General features: G+C 30.9%; 1 long non-coding RNA gene across 1 annotated transcript; it reads right to left on the minus strand.

Moving 5' to 3' along the window:
• Nucleotides 1-673: 673 nt before the first annotated feature.
• On the minus strand, nucleotides 674-5,244 carry LOC139503326 (uncharacterized). The gene is made up of 3 exons (XR_011659079.1): nucleotides 5,141-5,244; nucleotides 2,452-2,555; nucleotides 674-713 (listed from the first exon to the last, which is right to left on the minus strand). It is a non-coding gene; the product is annotated as an uncharacterized lncRNA (long non-coding RNA).
• Nucleotides 5,245-6,857: the final 1,613 nt, after the last annotated feature.

The following is a 6,857-nucleotide window of genomic DNA, read 5'->3' on the forward strand; positions in this document are numbered from 1 at the left end:
TCAGCTAAATTGTCCACATAACCTGCATAAGAAAGACATTTTAAAAAGTTTTTGTTTAGAAGTCATATGATTTTTTAAAAAGTAAATGAAAAAAGTAAAAATAACAAAATTACTGGACTCAAATGAAAATTAAAAACGGAAAGTCCCTTATCAAATGGTAAAGTAAAAAGTTCAATCACATCAAAAGAATGTATGATAGAATAAATATTTAAGAGTAATCCCTATTTGTTTTTAATATTCAAGTTTTACTGTTTTCTTATTTGTATAAGTTCTAATACCTGTTGCGATATCATAAACCTGAACACAATATAACGACAAGTTGACTGCATATTTCTTATATTTCTTGAATATATCATTAACCAAGTTATCTAGTGCAGAGTAAAATTTCTGTATATCAAGGAACAAAAGTAAATCCACTTTGACCCAGATCACAACACTACCAGTTGTAATATAATTAACATCTATTGAACTATGCTGTGGGTTGATGTTTCCCTGTTGCCACTCTTTTTCTATTTCGGATGAAAGATCCTGGTCTTTTGTAGGTACAATAAGTCTTGCCACTACAAAAGAAAAAGAACATAAGTCGGCTAGTTGTTTATCAGCTAGACGTATAAAATAAAACATCTAAAAACATCTTTTGTCATGTAACTGGTTACAATTCAAAATTGCTTACCCACATAGTTCTTGTAGTCATTTTTGACTTGTATGTTTTCCTACAACAGAAAAAGTACGATGAAAACAAATTAAGAAACCACTAAAAATGTAAATGAATTCACAGTTATTTAGAAATAACAAATTATATGTATGCCTATTAAGTTTGTATGTGGCATGTTCCCCTCCTCTATCGCCATATTTAATTATAAGGTTATTATTATGGGTCAATTTCATCTTTGCATCTTTAGATTTTGCCATTTAATTGAAGGCTTTTCGTATTGAACTTTCCTCGGAGATCAGTATTTTTGTGATTTTTCTTTTTTACAACTTGAAGCTTTAAAGCAAATTGGTGTATTACATATAACATCGTTTCCATACTTTTACACTAAGTGATAAAATATTTGGATCAGATGGGTACAAAATTTAACCACCTGTCTGTCCAAAAAGTATTTAGATGTAAAAAGACATGGTATGAGTGCCAATAAGACGAATCGCAATCCAAGTCACAATTTATAAAAATAAACCATTAAAGGTCAAAGTACAGTCTTCAACAGGGAGTCTTGGCTCACACCAAACAGCAAGCTATACAGGGTCCCAAAATTACGAGTGATAAACCATTCAAACGGTAAAACTAATGGTCTCATCTATATATAAGAAAGATAAAATAAAAAGTAGTCATATAAACCGTATTCATCCATATGTGAATCTAATCACAACACTGGCATCAGTAAAGCAATGAAAATAAACTCATCATATATGCCAGGAATGTTATTGTAAATGTATCGTGATAAGATGTACACAACATATATGAACTAATATAGATTTAGCCATTTACAGAATGTGTGAATCTTAATTCAAAACTCTGGATAATAAAATAACTTAACTTTTTAACCATATATTTATCTTCATTGTTCAGTTACCATAAAAGTTTTGATTTGCAGTCTCAGTCAATTCCTGACAGTTATTTTATAATGGACAGCTTAATAAAAAATGAAAATCATCTTCTATAACCTTATGAGAATAAAGATTACAAGTCCCCTGTGACCTATCTTTATTTTTTTATGTCACTCTTTCCTCACTTGTTTTCGAGGACATTTATGCAAACTTTGTACAATATTTGTCTTAATTCAAAACTTTATATATCAAAATGTTTTTATTCCATTTTTAGAAATTTCCTTTATGAGCAATATGTGTATCCAGCTCAACACTTACATTTTTCTATTAAATACTATCGAATTTGTCCTAGCAAAATGTACAAACATTATGATACAACATCTGGTGTTGGTTGATTTACATTTCAAGTATTACATATGAAATCATAACAGTTCTCTAGATAGAGCGCGCACACAATTTGTTACGGACAGACTGATTATTATAAATATGTAGGGTAGGGCGACCAGCCACTAATCAGCCCTTATTTATATTATGAATGAAGCGGTTGCTATATGTTTAACAGGCTGAATGAATAGTTCTCTGTATATTCGTCTTAATGGCAGAAAGTTTAGGCGAATAGATAGTTCTTGAACTATTCAACAGGGTATCCAAATCAGTAATGGAAGTTATTAGTTAGGTAGATGAGCAAAGGAAAGTTTCGTTAAATAGCGAGAACATTATCCAAAAATATCCTTTAATTGAGTTAACAATCCTCACTAGAAGAAATTAAATGATATGAAAGTGAGTATGTAGTAATAAAATCGAGAATGGAAATGGGGAAGGTTGACTCTTTTTTCAACTGTACATGTTTATATATATGATATTTTTAGTTCACGTACATCATACTATTTTCGGTATACACACCTTTTGTCGCATTTCACACTGTTGTAGATGCTTTAAAAAATCGTCCAACGAAATAGTTAGCCAACAACATTTTCCGCAAATGAACTTGTTTGCCTCTTTGAAGCCTATAACGTTTAAAAAATCATGAAATATTTATTCAGAGTAAATGTGATAAACACGAGTGTTTTAAGTGCATTTTGTGCAAGTTGTTCATAATAAAACGATCATGTAATCGATTCTCTCGTCGTTCTGCTGTCTCATATATAGAATACAACCTTATCAAACCAATTGCATATGTTTATAGTGTATTTACATGTACATATCTTTTTGCACTTTCCTTTAAGGTAGGTTTAACAGTGAACCATCTCTCGATTGAATTACTTGTGTGAAAGGTTTAACTATAAAGGTTAATAAATATATTTCTGTTGATATGAATTTACATGATGACGCTATATAAGTGAATAACCCAAAGGTGATAAGGGAGTCTCTACAAGAAAGTAGGTCGGTATAAAAAGGCCATTTGTTAATATGTGTATATCATAATTATTTTAATTCCAGGTTTATAGTAGTGTAAAAAACTATTTTTTTTAATGTTATAACCATACAAATATGAAAATTAATATATATGTGGAAGTATTATATGTATTGGAGTGTCAAATCAGTTAGCAAGGCTTTAACTTTATATTATTATTTGGGTTTAGTAAAAAGAGATTTTCTTATTTAAATACTATTTAAAATCAAAATTTGTTGTCCTCTACAAATATAGACAAACGCTTGCGCAGAGCAGTTAAGGCAGAGGAAGTTCTCATATTTTGCTTCTGCTATCAATAGCGGCCAACGGCCGGATTAGATAGTGCAATAGCTAATAAACATCTGCGCCTTGTACGCATGATACGCCTGTCTCTTTTTTTTAAAAGAATAAAGATCAATAACTTTTCAATGTCATATCAGAAATTTCAAAAGGGAGGTTATCTTAATAGAAATTAACCATTCACAAAAGTTTCATGATAACTACACAAAGCATAGTCTAAAAACTGGGAAAATCACCCTTTTATAAAGAAAATCATAAAACTCTAAAACGAAAAACCTAAAATTATAAAAATCCAAAGGGAGCATAGTCAATAGATTAAGACAATTCGCCAAAGTTCCATGAAAACTGCTAAAGACATTTTTGAGTTACTGTCTCTGAAAACAGGAAAATTTCCTTTTATTGTGAATAAACCCCATAACTCGGACCTTAAAATCTTAAATTTATATAAATCATTTGGAGCTCATGTCAAATCTTAAAATTTTCTTGCAAATTGGTGATAGTGTTTTTGAGTTATTGTTCTTTAACTGGAAAATACCCAAAAGTCTGACACTTATAACCTAAAATTTATAAAACAATTTACCAAATTTTTATGTTAACCTCTGACAGATGGACAGACGGAAAGGCAACGGTTTACCGAATACGCCCTGTAAACAGACATATAAAAACGGTTCAGTTAATGCAGTCCTTAACAAAAACCTAGATTAGCCTACTTGATGTTCGAAGAAATAAAATACATTGCATGTTACAACTTCTCTTTTGGGATGACCTGCAATTATGGACATCTAAACTGTTTGCATATATGGTTTTGCTGAATTATATAGACAATAACTGTTAAGTGTATTTAAGTATCAGCTGTATTTGTACGAGGATAAGAAACGTGTGTAATGCGCGCTTTAGCGAGCTTTTACTGCTTTATCGAGCCGAGGACAAATACAGATGATATTCATAGACACTAAACAGTTATTGTCTTTATCCTACAATTAATTCTGTATATTTTATGCTTTGATAGAAACAAAAACTCACTTTTTTTGCATTTATTTTCGATATAAAATCCATTGAGGCCGGCGAAGTAATATCAAAATCACACATTGAGCTGGAGACGGGTTCGCAAAAAATAAATCTCGAATTGTCAACAATAATACATCGTGCAAGGTGGATAATTCTTTATGTTAACCTGACAACCAATTTCAACAGTACAAACAAATAACAAAACATTGTCCAATTTGAAACAGAAGTGTACGAGTTGTCCTACTCTTCAGGATTTTGAATTTAACTTTTGACATTTACTTGATTTTGTTACACAGTCATACTAATTTAAATACTGAAATCGATGATTTTCCTCGTAGAATGTTTGTATGTACTCAGAAAATTGGTTTAATTCTTTTTGCTTTCATGAAATGTTTGAAAACACACAGAACGTAATTATTTTTTTCGTTTATTCGCATAAGGTCAAACAATACATGTACATCATTAGAATGTGACTGCAATACACAACCTGAGGTCACGCAGGTTCACACAACACTCGTCGACAGCAATACACAAACGTAATCCGGCAGTGGGCGGAGCTTTATATAGTATACAGAAACAGAATAGCAATATATGTAGGGCTGTATCTGTATAGTACGACACCCAATTGAAGGAAAAAGGCTGTTAACAGTTCCCTTTTTACACCGCAAATTTTCACTCGTCTGAAATTGATTACCTGAACTCTTGAAATAAAATATACTTCTCCAAGTCTACAATAAGCCGTCAGTCCAATTCTAACTTACATGTATAACTTTGATATCCGCAAAAAATAAATATTTTGAAATATGATTGATATGTACTTAAACGTAAAGGAAGGGATATGATCATATATTTAATCCAAATATAGAAATTTAAATATTATTTTTGATATACCTGGTTGTTTCGATAAGTCTTTCATAGTGCAAACTTGGTAATCCATTTGGAGACTAAATGAAGTTGGTACTTTAGATCCCAACAGGTTAGAAGATATGTACTCTACAAATACACAATATAAGAAGCGTTAGTTATAGTTTTTGTTTAAACCCTTAACATGATTTTATAGATTAGCTAATTCATGCAACGCAATGATTCAAATATAAAACAGGAATATGTCCATAGTACACGGAAGCCCCTATCGCACTAGCATTTTCTATATTCAGTGGTCATAAAATTGGTGTCAAGACTCTAGTTTTGTCATTTAAATTATACAGATCATATTATAGGGAACATTTATACAAAGTTTTACGTTGAAAGAACTGTATCTTCACCAAAAACTACCTTTACAAAACACGCAAAGACTTGAATCAGGACAGACGGACTGACGAACGAAAGAATGAACGAACGAACGCAAAGATCAGAAAACATAATTCCAATAAACGGGACATAAAAATATTCAACGAGTAACTTAATAACAAAATAAGTCACAATTGAGTGTCATGATTATGATGTAGTATTTACAATTTATCAGAGGGAAAGTCGTGGAAGGAATTATACATTTTTCAACTTTCTTAAAAATAATTTGTAATTATGATGAATTACATTACATATGTAGGTCAGGCATATCAGGTCAATGACATTAAAAGTAGAGGTTTTCTTACCGGTTACTCGAATAATCGTTCGACCGATTAACCGATTAACCGGTAGTTTTAATTGATTTTGAATACCTTATTTATAGTACCCTACAAATGTACGTTATTATGATACGATGAATTGAAGTTTGTCCTGTCGCATTATTAGACTAGCATGTTGGGATTTCTGGCGAATTTTGACTTTAATAATCTAATTCACCGTATCTACCATGGTGTTTGTAATAACTTCAAATTAAAAAAGAAAAACCATCTTGATCTCGTCGAATTAAAAATGTCTGAAACCGACGATTCTTTCATTTTCTCTTGCTGCCTAAAAAAACCAATGTGGAATGTTTCAATTTGAAAGGATTAAGCATGTTACTCGTTCCTTCAAGTATATTACATTTATTACATTCACGTTTATTTTCATATCACAAATTCCTAGTTGTCATTTCGTTTAAAATATATGACAAAACCGTACACGAAGGAGGTTGCAATTCAGATGTATATCTATGCAATATTTGATCAAAAATAAAATAATGGAGTGAATAGTATAATTGAATCGGATAACTGATTTAAAGTAAGTATTTAAAAAAACATGTATCCTAATTATGTTTACTTAATATCTTGCCCCGAGCTGATAGATGAGTTCTAATTAATTTTAATTTTCTTGGATTAACAAAAGCAAAAAATCTACTGAACAATTGATCTGCCAAATTAATTACCATGACGATATGTTTGAATAAAACAAAATTATTTAATGATTTTGATACACATTTATATAAAAAATTTACCTAGCGGTTAGCGTTTTTGGTATTCCGACGTTAACCGTTGGCAGCATTAATTAAAAGCCATTTAATTTTTTCAGATCTCTGGTTGATAATCTCCCCAACATCATTCATTTTCATTCTGTGGTGAACCCATGTCAATGTTTTAAAAAGGCTTAACTCCTCAAGAAGAGAGAATTTTGGTTCTTAATTCAGTTTTCAAAAATACAAAAAGCTTGAATGTAGACTCGTGAGTACATGGCTCCTGCTGATTTT

The sequence above is a fragment of the Mytilus edulis genome, chromosome 14 (assembly GCF_963676685.1).
Source record: "Mytilus edulis chromosome 14, xbMytEdul2.2, whole genome shotgun sequence".
Classification (NCBI taxonomy): domain Eukaryota; kingdom Metazoa; phylum Mollusca; class Bivalvia; order Mytilida; family Mytilidae; genus Mytilus; species Mytilus edulis.